The sequence below is a fragment of the Muntiacus reevesi genome, chromosome 4 (assembly GCF_963930625.1).
Source record: "Muntiacus reevesi chromosome 4, mMunRee1.1, whole genome shotgun sequence".
Taxonomy (NCBI): Eukaryota; Metazoa; Chordata; class Mammalia; order Artiodactyla; family Cervidae; genus Muntiacus; species Muntiacus reevesi.
In genome coordinates, this window is record NC_089252.1 from 43,422,118 (window position 1) to 43,439,897 (window position 17,780).

The following is a 17,780-nucleotide window of genomic DNA, read 5'->3' on the forward strand; positions in this document are numbered from 1 at the left end:
AACTCCAATACTTTGGCCACCTGATGCAAAGAACTGACTCTGATGCTGGGCAAGATTGAGGGCCAAAGAAGGAGCAACAAAAGATGAGCTGGTTTGATGGCATCACCGATTCAACGGACATGAGTTTGAGCAAACTCCAGAAAATAGTGAAGGACAGGGAAGCCTGGCATGCTGCAGTCCATGGGGTCACAAAGAGTCAGAATGCAACTTAGCGACTGAACAATACAACACATAAAGAAAAAAATGGAGGTAAAAATAAAGAACTAAAAGAGAACATCTCAAAGCATTCCCAGTAGATAGTATATTTACAGATGATCCTCTTCAATCTCTTTATCATTTTCTCTACTTTTCATAATTTCTGCAGTGGGCATGCAGCATCCTGATGACAGGGGAGGAAAAAAATAATATTTAAAGATGAAGATGAAAGCTGGTAAGACATTTATTTCATTGAGCAGTAGCCACACTTTTTCACTGGAAGTCCTCTGGACAAATCAAGTCCCTCACCCTCGAATCTTGACACTCCACCTTCCTGTACTTCCTTTTTCACCTGGGAGAGAGCTGTGCCCTTCATGCCATCCAGGAATCAGGTAGGGACGTCTCATGTCCCAAGGCAAGGAGGTCTCAGGCTGTGCACGGGAGCATCAGCAAGCTGAGACCAAACACTTTCAGAGAACTCTGAGTCCACTGCTCTGATCAAGGAGAGCCTCTCAGAAGAGGGAGTGTTGAGAGCTGCTTGGAAGGAGGGGAAATTGTGGGGAAATCAGACAGGCGAAAATTTAAAATTTTAAAATTTTAAGAAGTGAATTAACCAAAGCATCCTCCTCTTGCTTTTTTTAAATGGATGGAGGTTGCTGGTGAATAAAAACTTGACAGTTGGATTTCCCTGTTGGTCTAGTGGTTAAGAATCTGCCTTGCAATGCAGAGGACACCAGTTCAATCCCCGATCTGGGAAGATCCCACATGCTGCGGGGCAACTAAGCCCATGAACCCTAACTACTGAAGCCCACACAGCTTAGAGCACATGCTCCTCAATGAGAGGCCACCACAATTAAAAACAAAAACAAAAACAAAATCCTTTCACTGCGGTTAGAGAGTAGCCCCTGCTCACTGCAAACAGAGAAAGCCTGTGCACAGAAATGAAGACACAGCACAACCAAAAATAAATAAATAAACTTGATGGTTAATGAGAGGAGACTGCCAGCAGAAGACCTACCCAAATGTGGGGGGGGGGGGTGGGGGGGGTGGGGGGGTGAGTGATACTAGGGGAAAAGGGGCCACTGAGTTAAGAGAAATCTGCAACTTAGAACTGGTGACAGTTTTCTACACACCCTCTATCTCTTTTTTGGCTTTACTCCCCTACTTTAACTCCCTTCCTTGTCTCCCTCTCTGATTGTTTTAATCCCCCCCCCCCCCCCAGAGTCCCATCTCCAGGAGATAAGTGAGAAGGACCACGCATTCTCCTCCCAAGGTTGCTATTGGTAACTGAAACCAAGCTTAGCCCAGTGAAAGGAATAGGGTTTTTTTTTCAGGTTTGGTCACCAGGGGAGGACTTTAGCATTCGTGCCCCTCAAAGCTCTCCTGGGAGATGAGGACAGTGTCCACAGCAGACAGAGCTGGGCTCTCTCACCCTCACTGTGGGGTTCCAGGTCTCACCCACTTCCACCCTCAGCTCTAGGATGGAAATGAGGATGACGATGGCCCTAGCACCTCCCCTCCAGCGTCCACTCCTTCTGTTCCTAAATTCTCCTGCCTTGACTTTTATTCCCATAATTCCCTTTCTGGTGAGTGCCCATAAGGAGAAGAGGCCCCTCCTTACTGATTCATGGAAATAAAAAGGTTCTTCAAGGACATCTAATTCATGATCATGGTTTTATAGAGGGGAAATGGGAGTCACAGAGAATCAAAGCTATAACAAATGATGACACTGTTCTTTGAGACTCAGATCCTTCCCAGGGAACATGCCACCCCACCTCATTTTTCCAAGGAAGGGACAGGAGGTGACTAAGCAGAGCCCAGCAGTTCCTGATGCCTCTAGCCTCTCCCCACATGGTCCTAGCACCTCTCTTCCCCTTCCACCCCATACCTACCCTACATGACTGAATGACTTAGTACAATTACATTTGTTTGCTCATTTCTAGTCACATCCTATTTATCTTGATGGTCAATAAAAGTGACCAGAAGACTCCTAATGACCTGGAACATCAAGTTCATGCCTTTCCCAAATTAGAATCAATTTGCTCTAAATCTAGCCAAGTCAGGATGAAGCATTAGCAGATGGTGCATCCACTTGGCCATTTCCCCCAGTCTCTTAAGACACAGTGAATCACTCTCAGGGGATGGCTTAGCCAAGATGAGTCAGTACCTTCTGTTTGTGTATATCGTCATTACATTCTTTTCATTAAAAAAAAAAAAAAAAGGCCCTTGTGTGTAAGTGGACTAGATTATAAGTGGACTACAATTGCAATTTGAAAAGCACTGACAAAAATTCCTCCTCTTCAAACGACATAACCAGCCTTATATAGTATCTGAAAATCCACAATTCAAGACACTTCTCAGAGCAATGACTCTTTATAGAACATTGGATGAGGCCAGAATAGCATTTTGCTACTTGATAGTCAACACATCTCAATGGTTAAGAATTCAGTTTCTGAATTGAGTCTCACTTCTGGTAGGATGTAAGGTCTCACTGTACCAACTTTACTAAAGATTACAACTATAAACTCTGAACCAAAAATATACATAATACATTAAAAAAAAAAAAAAAAAAACATACCCGAAGGTCTTGGAGAATATACAAAAGCAGGCAGATTCTAAATGGAAAGTGATACTTGGAAGAAGGAAATCATATGAGATGAGTCTCCTGATTTTATGGCTTAGACTGAAAGCAAGCTGCCATCAGTATCCTTACAGGTGTCTTAAACTGACAAAAGAAATCCACAGTCTTTCTGATCTGAAGGATCAGGGAACAGAATTTGTGGCAACCATAGCCACTGAAGAGTGAGGGAGAATCATGCAAAGAAGAGAGACAAAGGGAAGAAGTTTCAACTTTCATGTGTAAACTCTGCCAAATTTTCTGCTTGATCACTAATTACCCACATATAGGACAGATTTCAAATATCCCAACTAGGGACAGGGCAACTGAACTGAAATGTCCCCCCAAAATACAGAGTTTACAGTTTGAGTCCCACAAAGTTAGCTATCTTCTATAGCAAAAATTTAAGACTCTTTGGTAATAAAACAAATCCAGTTTCCACAACATAACGATCACCAAATCTGGAGCACAACTGAAAATTACTTAACAATGAAAAAACAGGAAAACATAACCCATTATAAAGAAAGAAAAGACAATCAACAAAAACCAATCTCAAAACAAATGTTGAAATTATTAATTATTTTAAAGAAGCAATTTCACTATGCTACATGATGAAAATATGTAAGTCTCAGCAGATAAATAACTATTTTAAACAAGAAGCAATGGTTACCATCCTATCAAATAAATCAAATACTGAGAAATAAAACTACCTAAGAAGACTAAAGACCTACACTCTGAAAACCATAAGATGCTGATGAAAGAAATTGAAGATGACAAAAACAGATGGAAAAATATATCATGTTCTTGGATTGGAAAAATCAATATTGTCAAAATAACTATACTACTCAAGGCAATCTACAGACTCCACGTAATCCCTGTGAAATTACCAAAGGTGCTTTTTGCAGATCTCTAAAAGAATCATAAAATTTGTATGGTAACACAAATGACCCTGAATAGTCAAAACAACTTAAGAAAGAAAAACAGAGCTGGAGGAATCAGGCTTCCTGACTTCAGACTATACCATAACATGATCATAATCAAAACAGTGTGGTACTGGCACAAAGACAGACTTATAGATCAATGGAACAGGATTGAAATCACAGAAATAAACCCACACATCTGCAGTCATTTAATCTATGACAGAGGAAGCAAGAAAATACAATGGAGAAAAGAGAGTCAATTCAATAAATGGTGCTGGAAAAACTGGACAATTCACATCTAAAAGAATGAAATTAGAGCATTCTTTAACACCATACACAAAAATAAACTCAAAATGAATTAAAGACCTAAATGTAAGAGCAGATGCTGTAAAACTCTTAGAGGAAAACATAGGTAGAACACTTTTTGACATAAAAGGCAGCAATATCTTTTTGGATCTACCTCCCAGAAGAATGAAAATAAAAACAAAAATTAAAAAATGGGACCTATTTAAACCTATAAGCTTTTGCACAGCAGTGGAAATCACAAACAAAATGAAAATACAATACACAAAATGGGAGAAAACTATTTGCAAATGATATGACAAACAAGTAATTAATTTCCAAAATATACATACACTTGTGGGGAAAAGATCTAAACAAACATTTCTCCAAAGAAGACATACAGATGGCCAAAATCACATAAAAAGATGTTCAACATCTCTAATTATTAAGAAATGCAAATAAAAACTACAGTGAGGTATCATCTCACACCTGCCAGAATAACCATCATGAAAAACACTACAGATAAGTGTAGGAGAGGGTATGGATAAAAGGGAACCCTCCTATACTGTTGCTGAAAATGTAAATTGGTACAGTCACTATGAAGAACACTATGGAGGTTCCTTTAGAATACAAAAAATATAGCTATCATATGCCACTCCTGGGCATATATCCAGAGAAAATCATAATTTGAAAAGATACATACACTGCTGTGTTCATAGTGGCTATTTACAAAAGCCAAGACATGGAGGTAACCTAAATGTTCATCAACAGATGTATGGATAAAGAAGATGTGGTATATTTACACAGTGGAAAATTACTCAGCCATAAAAAGGAATGAATTTGAGTCAGCTGGATGAATCTAGAGCCTGTTATGCAGAGTGAAGTAAGTCAGAAAGAGAAAAACAAATATCACATATTAATGCATATATGTGGAATCTAGAGAAACAGTACTGATGAACCCGTTTGCAGGTCAGGAATAGACATGTAGACATAGAAAACAGATTTGTGGTCACAGCAAGTGAAGGAGAAGGTGGGACAAATTCATAGAACAGCATTGAAACATATGTACTCCTATGTGTAAAATAGATAGCTAGTGGGAAGTATGCTGTGTATGGGTAGCTCAGCCTAGTGCTCTGTGATGGCCTAGAGGGGTAGGATGGGGGGTTGATGGGAGGGAGGCTCAAGAGGGGGGAGATAAATTATACTTACGGCTGATTCGTGATGTTGAACAGCAGAAACCAGCACAACATAGTTAACAATTATCTTCCAATTAAAAAAAAAATATATATATATATATATATATATATATATATATACTTAAAAGTCACCCATATTTCCTTCTAATATCTTTACTATTTCATTTTTAGCCTTTAAGTAATTGTATTAAGAGGGATATAGATTAAAGAATTAAGAGGGATGTCCCTGGTGATCTAGTGGCCAAAGTCTTCATGCTCCCAATGCAGGGGAGGTTCAATTCCTGGTCAGGGAATTAGATCCCACAAGTTGCAACTTAGAGTTCATATGCTCCAACTAAAGATCCTGAATGCTGCAATGAAGACTGAAGATCTCATGGGCACAATTAAGACCCAGAGCAGCCAAATAAATAATCTTTTTTTTTTTTTTTTAAGAATTAAGGACAATAATTGAAATAGAAGGTAAAAAAATAGAAATAATGAAACTAAGAGTTGATTATTTGAAAATATAAACAAAATTGATAAACTTTTAGCCAGATTCATCAAGATAAAAAGAGGGCTCAAATCAATAATATCAGAATTAAAAAAGAGAAATTACAACTGACACCATAGTAACACAAAGGATCATAAGCAACTACTACAGACAACTATATGCCAGTAAAATGGGCAGCCTATAAAAAACAAACTCTAAAAAAAATTTTTTTTAATAAAAATTAAAAAATAAAATAAAAAACAAATTCTAGGGAAAATTCCTAGAAATGTATGATCTCCCAAGACTGAATGAGGCAGAAATAGAAAATATGAACAGACCAATTACCAGTAATGAAATTGAATCAGTAATTTTTTTAAAAACTCCTAATAAACAAAAGTCCCTGAGCTTTCCTGGTAGCTCAGTTGGTAAAGAATCTACCTGCAACATGGGAGACCTGGGTTTAATACCTAGGTTGGGAAGATCTCCTAGAGAAGGAAAATGGGCTACCCATCCCAGTATTCTGGCCTGGAAAATTCCATGAACAATATATAGTCCATGGGGTCTCAAAGAGTCAGAAACAACTGAGCAACTTTCACTTTGAACTTTGAAACAAAAGTTCAGGACCAGGTGACTTCACAGATGAATTCTACAAAACATTTAGAGAGGAGTTGACACCTATACTTCTGAAACTATTTCAAAAAATGCAGAGGAAGGAACACTTCTGAATTCACTCTACAAAGTCAGAATCACCATGATATCAAAACCAGACAAAGATACCACAAAAAAGAAAATTGCAGGCCAATATCATCAATGAACATAGATGCAAAACTCCTCAAAAAAATATTAGCAAAGCAAATCCAACAATACAGTGAAAGGATCACATACCATGATCAAATGGGGTTTTATCCCAAGGACATAAGGATTTTTCAATATCTGCAAATCAATCATTGTGTGTGTAATATACCACATAAAAAACCTGAAGAATAAAAATCATATGATCATCTCAAACATCCATTTATGACAAAAAAATTCTCCAGAAAGTGGGCATAGAGAAAATATATCTCAGTATAATGAAAGCCATATATGACAAACCCCCAGCTAACATTATACTCAATGGTGAAAAGCTGAAAGCATTTCTTCTAAGATCAGGAACAAAACAAAGATTCCCACTCTGGCCACTTTTATTCATAGTAGTGTTGGAAGTCCTAGCCACAGCAATAAGACAAGAAGAAGCAGAAGAAAAAAAAAAAAAAAAGAAAGAAAGAAACCCAAATTGGGAAGGAAAAGGTAAAACTGTCACTGCTTGCAGGTGAAATGACACTATACATAGAAAATGCCATCAGAAAACTACTCCAGCTTGCCAATGAGTTTGGTAAAGTTACAGGATACAAAATTAATATACAAAAATCTATTGCATTTCTATAGACTAACAATGAACTATCAGAAAGAGAAATTAAGGAACCAATCCCATTTACATTGCATCAAAAAGAATAAAATGCCTAAGAATAAAGACCTAAGGACATAAAGGACCTGTACTCTGGAAACTATAAGATGCTGATAAAAGGCATTGAAGATGACACTGAGATGGAAAGATATACCAAGTTCTTGGAGTGGAAGAATTAATACTGTTAAAATAACTACTCAGTGCAATCTACAACCTTTATCAAAATACCAATGTCATTGTTCACAGAACTAGAACTAATGATTTTTAAAATTTGTATGAAAACACAAGAGATCTAGAATAGCCAAAACGATCTTGAGGAAGAAGAGAGCTGGAGATATCATATTCTCTGTTTTCAGACTATACTAAAAAGCTGCAGTAATCAAAGCAGTATGGTACAGATACTTCCCTGGCATTCCAGTGGTTAAGACCCCATGCTTCAGCTGCAAGGGGCATGGGTTTGATTCCTGGTTGAGGAAATAAGATCCTGCACGTGGTATGGTGTAGCCAATAAATAAATAAATAAATAAAAACAAAAGTATGGTACAGGAACAAAACCAGACACATAGATCAACGGAACAGAATAAAGAACCCAGAAATAAACCCACCCACTCATGGTCAATTAATCCATGACAAAAGGAAGCAAGACTATCTAATAGAGAAAAGATAGTCTTTTCAATAAATGTTGCTGGGAAAACTAGACAGCTATATTTAAAAGAATGAAGTTAGAACATTTTCCAATGCCATACACAAAAATAAACTTATAATAGATTAAAGACCTAAATGTAAGATTGGAAACCATAAAACTCCTAGGAGGAAGCATAGTCAGACCACCCTTTGACGTATATCATAGCATTATTCTTTTGGACCTGTTGCCTAAGGCAAAGAAAGCAAAAGCAAAAACAAAGATATGAGACCTCCTTAAACTTGAAAGTTTTTCACAGCAAGGGAAACCACTGACAACATGAAAAGACAACCTACTGAATAGGATAAAATATTTGCAAATGATTTAACTGGTAGGGGGTTAATCCAAAATATACAAACAGCTCATGCAATGCAACATCAAAAACAAACAACTAAAAACAACCCTGCATGTGGTATGGTGTGGCAAAGAATAAAAATAAATAAATAAAAACAAAAGTATGGTACAGGAACTAGGATTTAAAAATGGGTAGAAGGCCTAAATAGACATTTTTTTTCCAAATAAGACATATAGATGGGTAACAGGCACATTAAAAAGACACTCAACATTGCTAATCAACAGAAAAATGTGAATCAAAATCAAAATGAGATAACACCTTATATATGACAGAATGGCTATCATCAAAAAGACCACAAATAGCAAATGTTGTCAAGGATATGGAGAAGAGGGGACCCTTGTACAGTGTTGTTGTTCAGTCGCTAAGTTGCATCCAACTCTTTGTGACCCCATGGACTACAGCAAGCCAATCTTCCCTGTCCTTCACTCTCTACAGGAGCTTGCTCAAACTCATGTCCATTGAGTCGGTGATGCCATCCAACCATCTCATCCTCTGTCGTCCCCTTCTCCTCCCACCTTCAATCTTTCCCAACATCAGGGTCTTTTCCAGCAAGTTGGCTCTTCACATCAGGTGGTCAAAGTATTGGAGCTTCAGCATCAGTCTTTCCAATGAATATTCAGGGCTGATTTCCTTTAAGATTTACAGGTTTGACCTCCTTGCTATGTAAGAAACTCTCAAGAGTCTTCTCCAACACCACAGTATAAAGGCATCTATTCTTCAGCGCTCAACTTTTTTATGGTTCAACTCTCACATCCATACATGAAAAACTGGAAAAACCATAGCTTTGGATAAACAGACCTTTGTAAGCAAAGTTTTGTCTCTGCTTTTTAATACAACGCATTAATGTTTGTCATAGCTTTTCTTCCAAGGAACAAGAGTCTTTTAGTTTCATGCCTGCAGTTACTGTCCGCAGTGATTTTGGAGCCTAAGAAAATAAAGTCTGTCACTGTTTCCATTGTTTCCCCGTCTATTTGCCATGAAGTGATGGGACCAGATGCCATGATCTTCATCTTTTGAATGTTGAGTTTTAAGTCAGCTTTTTCATTCTCCTCTTTCATCTTCATCAAGAGGTTCTTTAGTTCCTCTTTGCTTTCTGTCATCAGGATGATATCATCTGCACATCTGAGGTTATTGATATTTCTCTCAACAATCTTGATTCCAGTTTGTGATTCATCCAGCCTAGCATTTTGCATGATATAATCTGCATATAAGTTAAATAAGCAGGGTGACAGTATACAACCTTGACATAGTCCTTTCTCTATTCGGAATCAGTCTGTTGTTCCATGTCCAGTTCTAACTATTGTTTCTTGACCAGGATACAGATTTCTCAGGAGGCAGGTACAGTGGTCTGGTATTCCCATCTCTTAAAGAATTTTCCATAGTTTGTTGTGATCCACACAGTCAAAGGCTTTGGCATAAACAATAAAGCAGAAGTAGATGTTTTTCTGGAATTCTCTTGCTTTTTCTATGATCCAACAGATGTTAGCAATTTGATCTGTGTCTTTTCTAAATCCAGTTTGTATATCTGGAAATTCTTGGTTAATGTACTGTTGAAGCCTACCTTGAAGGATTTTGAGAATTACCTTGTTAGCATGTGAAATGAGTGCAATTGGATGGTAGTTTGAGCATTCTTTGACACTGCCCTTCTTTGGGATTGAAATGAAAACTGACCTTTTCCAGTCCTGTGGCTACTGCTGAGTTTTCCAAATTTGCTGGCATATTGAGTGTAGCACTTTAACAATACCATGTATCTTTTAGGATTTGAAATAACTCAGTTGGAATTCTATCACCTCTACTAGCTTTGTTAGTAATAATGCTTCCTAAGGCCCACTTGACTTCACACTCCAGGATGTCTGGCTCTAGATGAATGACCATACTATTGTGGTTATCTGGGTCATTAAGACCTTTTATTGATACATTTTCTCTGTATTCTTGCAACCTCTTCTTAATCTCTTCTGTTTCTGTTAGGTTCTTACTGTTTCTGTCTTTTATTGTGTCCATCTTTGCATGAAATATTGTATCTCTAATTTTCTTGAAGAGATATCTAGTCTTTCTTATTCTATTGTTTTCCTCTATTTCTTTTCATTGTGCTCTTTCATATGTGGAATCTTAAAAATAAAGCAAAATAGTGAACGTAATTTTTCAGACAGACTCATGGATATAAAGAACAAACCAATGGTAACCAGTGGGAAGAGGGAAGGGGGAAGAAGCAAGACAGAGACAGGGAAATAACAAGTAAAAACTACTATTGTAAAAAAATGAGCTACAACACATGGAATATAGCCAATATTTTATAATAACTATAAATGGAATATAATATTGAAATTGTAAGATGCAAAGTCAATATTTCAGTTTCATGTAATATTAAAATTGTAACGTGTGAATCACTATGTTATACCCCAAAACATATAAAGATCAACTCAATTTAAAGGAAAAAAAGAATTAAAGACAATATTCAGCTTTATTTTTTTATCCAAATGGTTTTCCCAGTATTGACTTAGCTGGTTTTCCCGGGATTATTAAAGAACTCATTTCTGCCCAATAATTTGAAATATATGAAGCCTTTTGCAGACGGTTTATGAGCCCTGCCTTATACATCCAATGGCAATGCCTCTCAGAGGAAGGATAGTTTCAAAAGCACAGAGTAGAAAAGAGGCATAGACTTTGGAGTTAAGACCAAGGAGGAAGCGCAACTTTGAGATAAGGGGTACTTTCGGAGCTGCTGGGAAAGGAGAGCAGGAGGAGAGGGAAACTTGAGGGAGCACTGGGCAGGCAGAACAGGACAGGGATAGTTCAGTTTGGTTCAGTTCAGTCATTCAGTTGTGTCCGACTCTTTGCAACCCCATGGACTGCAGCACGCCAGGCTTCCCTGTCCATCACCAACTCCTGGAGCTTACTCAAACTCATGTCCATTGAGTTGATGATGCCATCCAACCATCTCATCCTCTGTCGTCCCCTTCTCCTCCTGCCCTCAATCTTTCCCAGCATCAGGGTCTTTTCCAATGAGTCAGTTCTTCTCATCAGGTGGCCAAAGTAATGGAGTTTCAGCTTCAGCATCAGTCCTTCCAATGAATATTCAGGACTGATTTCCTTTAGGATGGACTGGTTACATACTGATATTTTTGAAAATTGTGTTGCATCCCAAAACGACCAAAACTAACAATGAATACTAGTCCAGTTTCTCAGAGGACTTGCTTTAATGAGAAAATGTGTTTGTTCATTAGTTTGCTGAATATTTCTAAAGTGCTTGAAATCATTTTGACCTCTCATAGGTATCTATGTTCCACTACTATCTGCTGTTTTTTGGGTGTTTCCTGTTTTCTCATCAGAACCTGAATGGATGTGTATTCTACATATGTGAGATCCAAAACAAAAAGATTACACTGGGCCTTTCTGAAGATTAGTTGGGTTCCTCCTTTGAGCCAGGCCCTGGACATTGTCCCTCTTAAACCTCACCACGTGGTCCTTGCAGCAGCAGATTGAGGAGCCACTATTACCGCATAGAAAATCAGGAGTTGTCCAAAGTCCCACTGCGATTGGTGACAAAGCTGGGGCCTGTGTTATTGCTGGATACCACACTGCCTTCACCCCGGGGCTAGAGGGCAGAGGTGGGAAATGACACAGAGAGTGGGAGATAACTGGGTTTTCCAGAGAAGAGGAAATGGAAAGAGGACATGGAAAGGAAGGACAAGTCCCTCCTTTTCATTCAGAACCAGCAGAAAGACGTGGGCTCACTTACCCTGATAGAATCATAGAAGAAACCAGGCTTTCTGGCCCTACTCCCTGCCCTAGGGTGGTGAGTGCTGGGCCCACAGACCAGCGCCCATGCTCCAGCTCCTTACATCATGCCTTCCTCTCTGGAAGCCTGGAGGTAGAGACTTGATTTGGCTTCCCTAGCTTCCTGGCCATCCAGGACTTGCAACCAAATCTGTCCTGTGTTCCCTGAATTGGTGTCTTACTCAGCTGGCATAGGCAGGGAATGAGCAGGTGCTAAGGAATGAGAAATTCCTAACCGTCTGTAACCCTGAGTCCTTCCACTGAAAATTCCTACTCATTCCTTTTACCTTTCCTCCTGGCCGCTATGTTTTCACTCACCCCCACTCCTGAGGTTTACACCCTGGTTCCACAGAGCTAGGAACCAGCTTGGGATTCACTTTGACCAGATTAAACCTGATTAAGGGTCTCAGATTGCAGAAGGCCTTAAAGCTCCCCACAAACAATCCTGGTTTCATACACCAACCCTTCCTTACCTTCTCCCAGGCATTCACACACGGTGACCACATAAGAGTTGTGTAGGTTATATATTGCACAAGCTTATGCGGCATATAAAGCACAATGGCCCCTGATTCACACACTTTCACTCTTTGCTCAACTATGAGGACACCGGTACTGACTTGCAGCTCAGCTTCAGAGACCTATGCACATATACCCCAAATCCCTCCGGGAAAACCAGGGCAAAGGAACTCAAAACAAAAGGGGCAAAATTCTGCCTTTGATAACTGGGAACACCAAGGCCTTCCCCCATCCTGCACTCCCACACCCCCAGCATCTGTGCATAAAGCCACAAAGCCCTCGAGATACTCTGCCAAGAAATTCATAGTACAGGATGTGTCTAAACAAGTGGCAACACACCTGGTTTGTCTAGGACAGCCCAGTTTATGACTTTAATACTGATGGTCCCAACAGTGTAGCAATTGTCCCAGATAAAAGTATCCTGGTTTGGATAATAAATGATACAGTCACTCTAATTATAAGCCATAAATGGCCAACCCAGAGAGGCAGGGAGAAGGTAGCCTCAGCTTACTATCCAATAACACAAACATAAACATGAAGAACCATTTAACTGAGCAGCTACTATGTACATGCACATCTATAAGTCATACATATACGTATACATGTTACATAGTATACAGAGATATAACGTGTCTCTTTGTGTGTATACAATCCTCCCACTCCTCCTCAGGGGCTTTTGTGAAAACCATCCCCTACTCCTGGCCTGGGTGAGGATGGACCTCAGCCCGCCCTGCGCTGCCTGCCCACACTTGGCCCTGGTTTACGTCTTTCTGGTCCTGGGGTACTGAGGCCTGACACAAAGGCAATAGGAGAGGCTCCTTCAGGCTGCTGGTTGCTGCTGCCCCACCTGCCTCCTTGGACACTTCTTTTCCAGCTCTCCCCCGCTGTCCTGCCTGCCTCCAACCACTCTGAGCCTTGCCCCCTCCCACCCCCTGCCCCCATCAGCCAACCCTCTACTTAACACTTGAGGCAAGTTCTACCTTCCCCTTTGGCCTTTGAGTCTGGGTTAGGAGGCTCACTGGCCTGCCTCCCATGAACAGTAAGTCACATCATGTCACAGTAGTCCTTGACAGAGGACTCATGCCAGTATCTTGGCCCATGGTTATGGGCAGAGACTCAGTGGGACTTGCAAGCATCTGATTTTGAAGTATTTGGGTACCTGAAGAATCCTGTCTTTTACCTAACCTTTGAGCTCAGCCATGAACAGGAAAGCTGGTAACACCAAAGAGGGAAGAAACCAAAGTCCAAAGATAGGCTAGATTTTCACTTGTTCAGACACTTTAGCTTAGGCATTCAGCTCTTCAGAAAGTTAGTCGATGTGAATGATAGATTGGAACCCAAACCTGGAGGGCTTCCCAGGTGGTCCAGGGGTTAAAAATCTGCCTGCCAATATATCGGACATGGGTTCAAACCTTGGTCCATGAAGATCCCACATGCTGTAGGACAACTAAGCCCATGTGCCACAACTACTGAGCCTGTGTTCTAGAGCCCACGAGCCACAACTGCTGTGCCCACACCCCACACCTGCTGAATTCCGCTCACCCAGAGCCTGTGCTCAGCCAAAGAGAAACTGCTGCAGTGAAAAGCTCCTGCATTTCCCTAATGACTTGTGACGTTGAGCATGATTTCTTGTGTTTATGGCCATCTGTATATCTTCATTGGAGCTTCCCTGATAGCTCAGTTGGTAATGAATCCACCTGCAATGCAGAAGACCCCAGTTCGATTCCTGAGTCTAGAAGGTCCACTGGAGAAGGGATAGGCTACCCACTGCAGTATTCTCGGGCTTCCCTTGTGGCTCAGCTGGTAAAGAATCTGCCTGCAATGTAGGAGACCTAGTTTCGATTTCTGGGTTGGGAAGATCCCCTGGAGAAGGGAACAGCTAACCACTCTACTGTTTCTGGCCTGGAGATTTCCATGGACTGTATAGTCCATGGGGTCGCAAAGAGTCGGACACGACTGAACTACTTTCACTTTCACATATCTTCACTGGTGAAATGTCTCTTCAAATCTGTTCATTTGGGGTTGATTTATTTTAGTAGTAATAGTAGTAGTAGTAATTTCTTATTGTTAGCCTTTGAGAGCTCTCTGTGCATTCTGATTACAGATCTTCTGTTGAGATGTGCTTTTCAAATATTTTCTCCCAGTTTGTAGCTTCTCATTCTCTTGACAGTGTCTTTGGAGAGCAAATGTTTTACTTTTAACAAAACTCAGGTTATCCATTTTTAAACATATCATCTTTTTAGTGTTACACGTAGATACTCTTTGCCTAACCCAAGGTTACAGAGATTTTTTTTCTGTGTTTTCTCATAGAAATTTTACGTTTTACATTTAGGTCGATGATGTATTTTTAATTAATCTTTGTACAAGGTATGAGCTATAAATCAAGGTTCTATGGATGTATGTATGTGAACATACAATTGTTTTAACAGCATTTGTTCAAAAGACTGTCCTCCCTCCATTAAGCTGCCTTTGCACTTTTATCAAAAATCAGTTGACTGTATTTGTGTTTCTGAACTCTCTGTTCTGTTCCATTGATCTTTGTGGCTATTATTTTACCAATACCACATTATCTTGGTTCTACAGTTTTATATTAGATCTTAAACTTGGATAATGTCTGAGTCCAATAGTCCTCACAATTGGTCCTTCTTTGTCAAAGACAAAGAAAAATGGCTATTTTTGTTCCTTTGTCTTTCCGTATAAATTTTAGAATCTGCTTGTAGAGATCCACCGAAAAAGCCCACTGGTATTTAGATTAAGGTTGTGTTGAATGCATAGATTAATTCAGAGAGAATTTACCTCTTAACAATAATGAAACTTTAGGACTACGAACACAGTATATCTCTCCACTATTCTATGTCTCATTTGAAACACTCTCATACAGATCTGGAATATGTTTTTTTTTAATTTTTCAGTTTATAAGTAAGTATTTGTTGAGGCTTTTTATGTTATTATAAATGATTATGGTGATGGAGATGGTAAAGAACCGGAAGCCTGGCATGTTGCAGTCCATGGAGTTACAGAGTCAGATGTCACTGAGTGACTGAACAGCAACAAAAATGATCTGGGATTTTTTAATTTAAAATTCCAGTTATTCATTGTTACTGTACATAAATGCAATTGATTTTAGTGTATTGGCTTTTTTTTTTTTTGTATTGGCTTTTTATGCTTAGACTTTTCTAAACTCACTTATTAGTTCTGTGAGGGGTTTCTTTGTCCATTAAAATTTTTTTCAATATAAGTAACCATGTTGTTTCCTAATAGAGACAGTTTTTATTTCTTGGTTTCCAACTTGTGTGTCTTTACACAATGTTAAGCAGGAGTGATTGGAGAAGTCTTCTAGTCTCAGTCTTTCACTATTAAGTATGATGCTTATTACAGGTTTTTTTTTGTAGATGCTGTTTACCAGGTTAAGGAATTTTTCTTCTATTCTTGGTTTGCTGAAAGTTATCATGAATTAGTGTTGAATTTCATCATAAGCTTTTTGGTATTTATTGAAATAATCATATGATTTTTCCTTCTTCAGTCTGTTGTTGGTCAGTCACTAAGTCACATCTGGCTCTTAGCGACCTCATGAACTGCAACACACCAGGCTTCCTGTCCTTCTCTATCTCCCAGAGTTTGCTCAGAATCATGTCCATTGAGTTGATAGTGCTATTCAACCATCTCATCCTCTGTCTCCCCTTTCTCCTCTTGCCCTCAATCTTTTGCAGCATCAGGGTCTTTTCCAATGGGCCAACTCTTTGCATCAGGTGGCCAAAGTATCAGAGTTTCAGCTTCAGCAACAGTCTTTCCAATGACTATTCAGGATTGGTCTCCTTCAGAATTGACTAGATTGATCTTCTTGTTGTCCAAGGGACTCTCAAGGGTCTTCTCCAGAACCACAGTTCAAAAGCATCAATTCTTCAGTATTCTTTGTTCAGTCTTCTTTATGGTCCAAAGGTAGCTTCAATCTGTTACTTTAACGAATTACACTGATTGATTTTTCAAAGTTGAACCAACTTTGCATTCCTAAAATAAACCACACTTGATGGTGATGTAATATCCCTTTTATATATCACTGAGTTCATTGTTCGGTCAACAATGTTGATACATTGTTGAGAACTGTTTGTCCATGAAGGATATTGATCCGCGATTTTTGTTTCTTGTAGTGTCTTTTTCTGGTTTGGGCACTAGAGTAATGCTGACCTCATAAAAAGAGTTATGGAATCTGTCTACCTCTTCTGTTTTCTGAAAGAGATTATGAATTGGTATTAGATCTTTGTTAAGTATTTAATGGCATTCATTAAACCATCTGTGCTTAGAGTTTTATTTGTTGGAAGGTTTTAAGTTTGAATCTAATTAGTTTGAAAGAGTACTATTCAGATGATCTATTTCTTCTAAAGTATGTTTTGATAATTTATGTATTTCAAGGAATTGGTTGATTTCATCCAAGTTGTTGAATTTACCAGCATAGAATTGTTCATAATATTCCCTTGTTGTTGTTGTTGTTTTTAATGTCTGTGAATTCTCTAGTAAGATCCCTTTTACATTCCTGAATTAACCAAACATCACGTTCAACAGCTCAAATTCAAATGATTTTTAGCCCATACCATGTCCCAGGGGCTATGCTAGACTAGACACTGCCCCAGATATATGGAAGAGCAGTCTCCAGCAGGGGTTAATTGAGTGTTGCGTATTTACACCTCTGTTTCTACACTCTGCTCTAGGTGCTGAGGCTGGGACTCTGAAAACCACATTTCTCAGACACACTTGCTATCATCTGATGGAAGGCACTAGAGAGAGATTGGAAGATGGGAGAAGGGCTCCCAGGTCCTATTAGCATTGTTCCAGCACCCTCCAAAAGCTCTGGGTTCCGCCTTCAGCTTCTTTTGGCAATCCAGCCAGTGGAACCCCCTCAGAGGTACAGCAGCCGCCAGCTGTCTCTCCCCTCCTCATCCTGTGGTCTGAGCACTGGGCACACGAGGCCTCTTCACCCACCTGACCGCCAGCTGCGCAGGGGCCCTGCCCCTAAGCCCCTAGGCCTCAGGAACCTCACTTCTTCCTTTCTGCCACCCCACCCGCCCCAACCTTAGGAGTTGTAGCTACTTCCTGTGGTTACTAATATCGGGGCTTTCTCAGAATCTCCTCTCTTCTCTTTCATCCTTCAGTTATCTGTGTTAGCACCTACCCATATCCAATCCCCCTCCATCTGAAACACTTTGTAGGGGGTTCATTTTGCTGGCTGCATCCTTACAGTGAGGAAATGAGAGGTAAGCAGGAAGTGACAAGAGGCCGTGCAAGGGGGAACACAGTGGGTGCTCAGAGGTTAGGGGAGGTAGAAGAAGAGG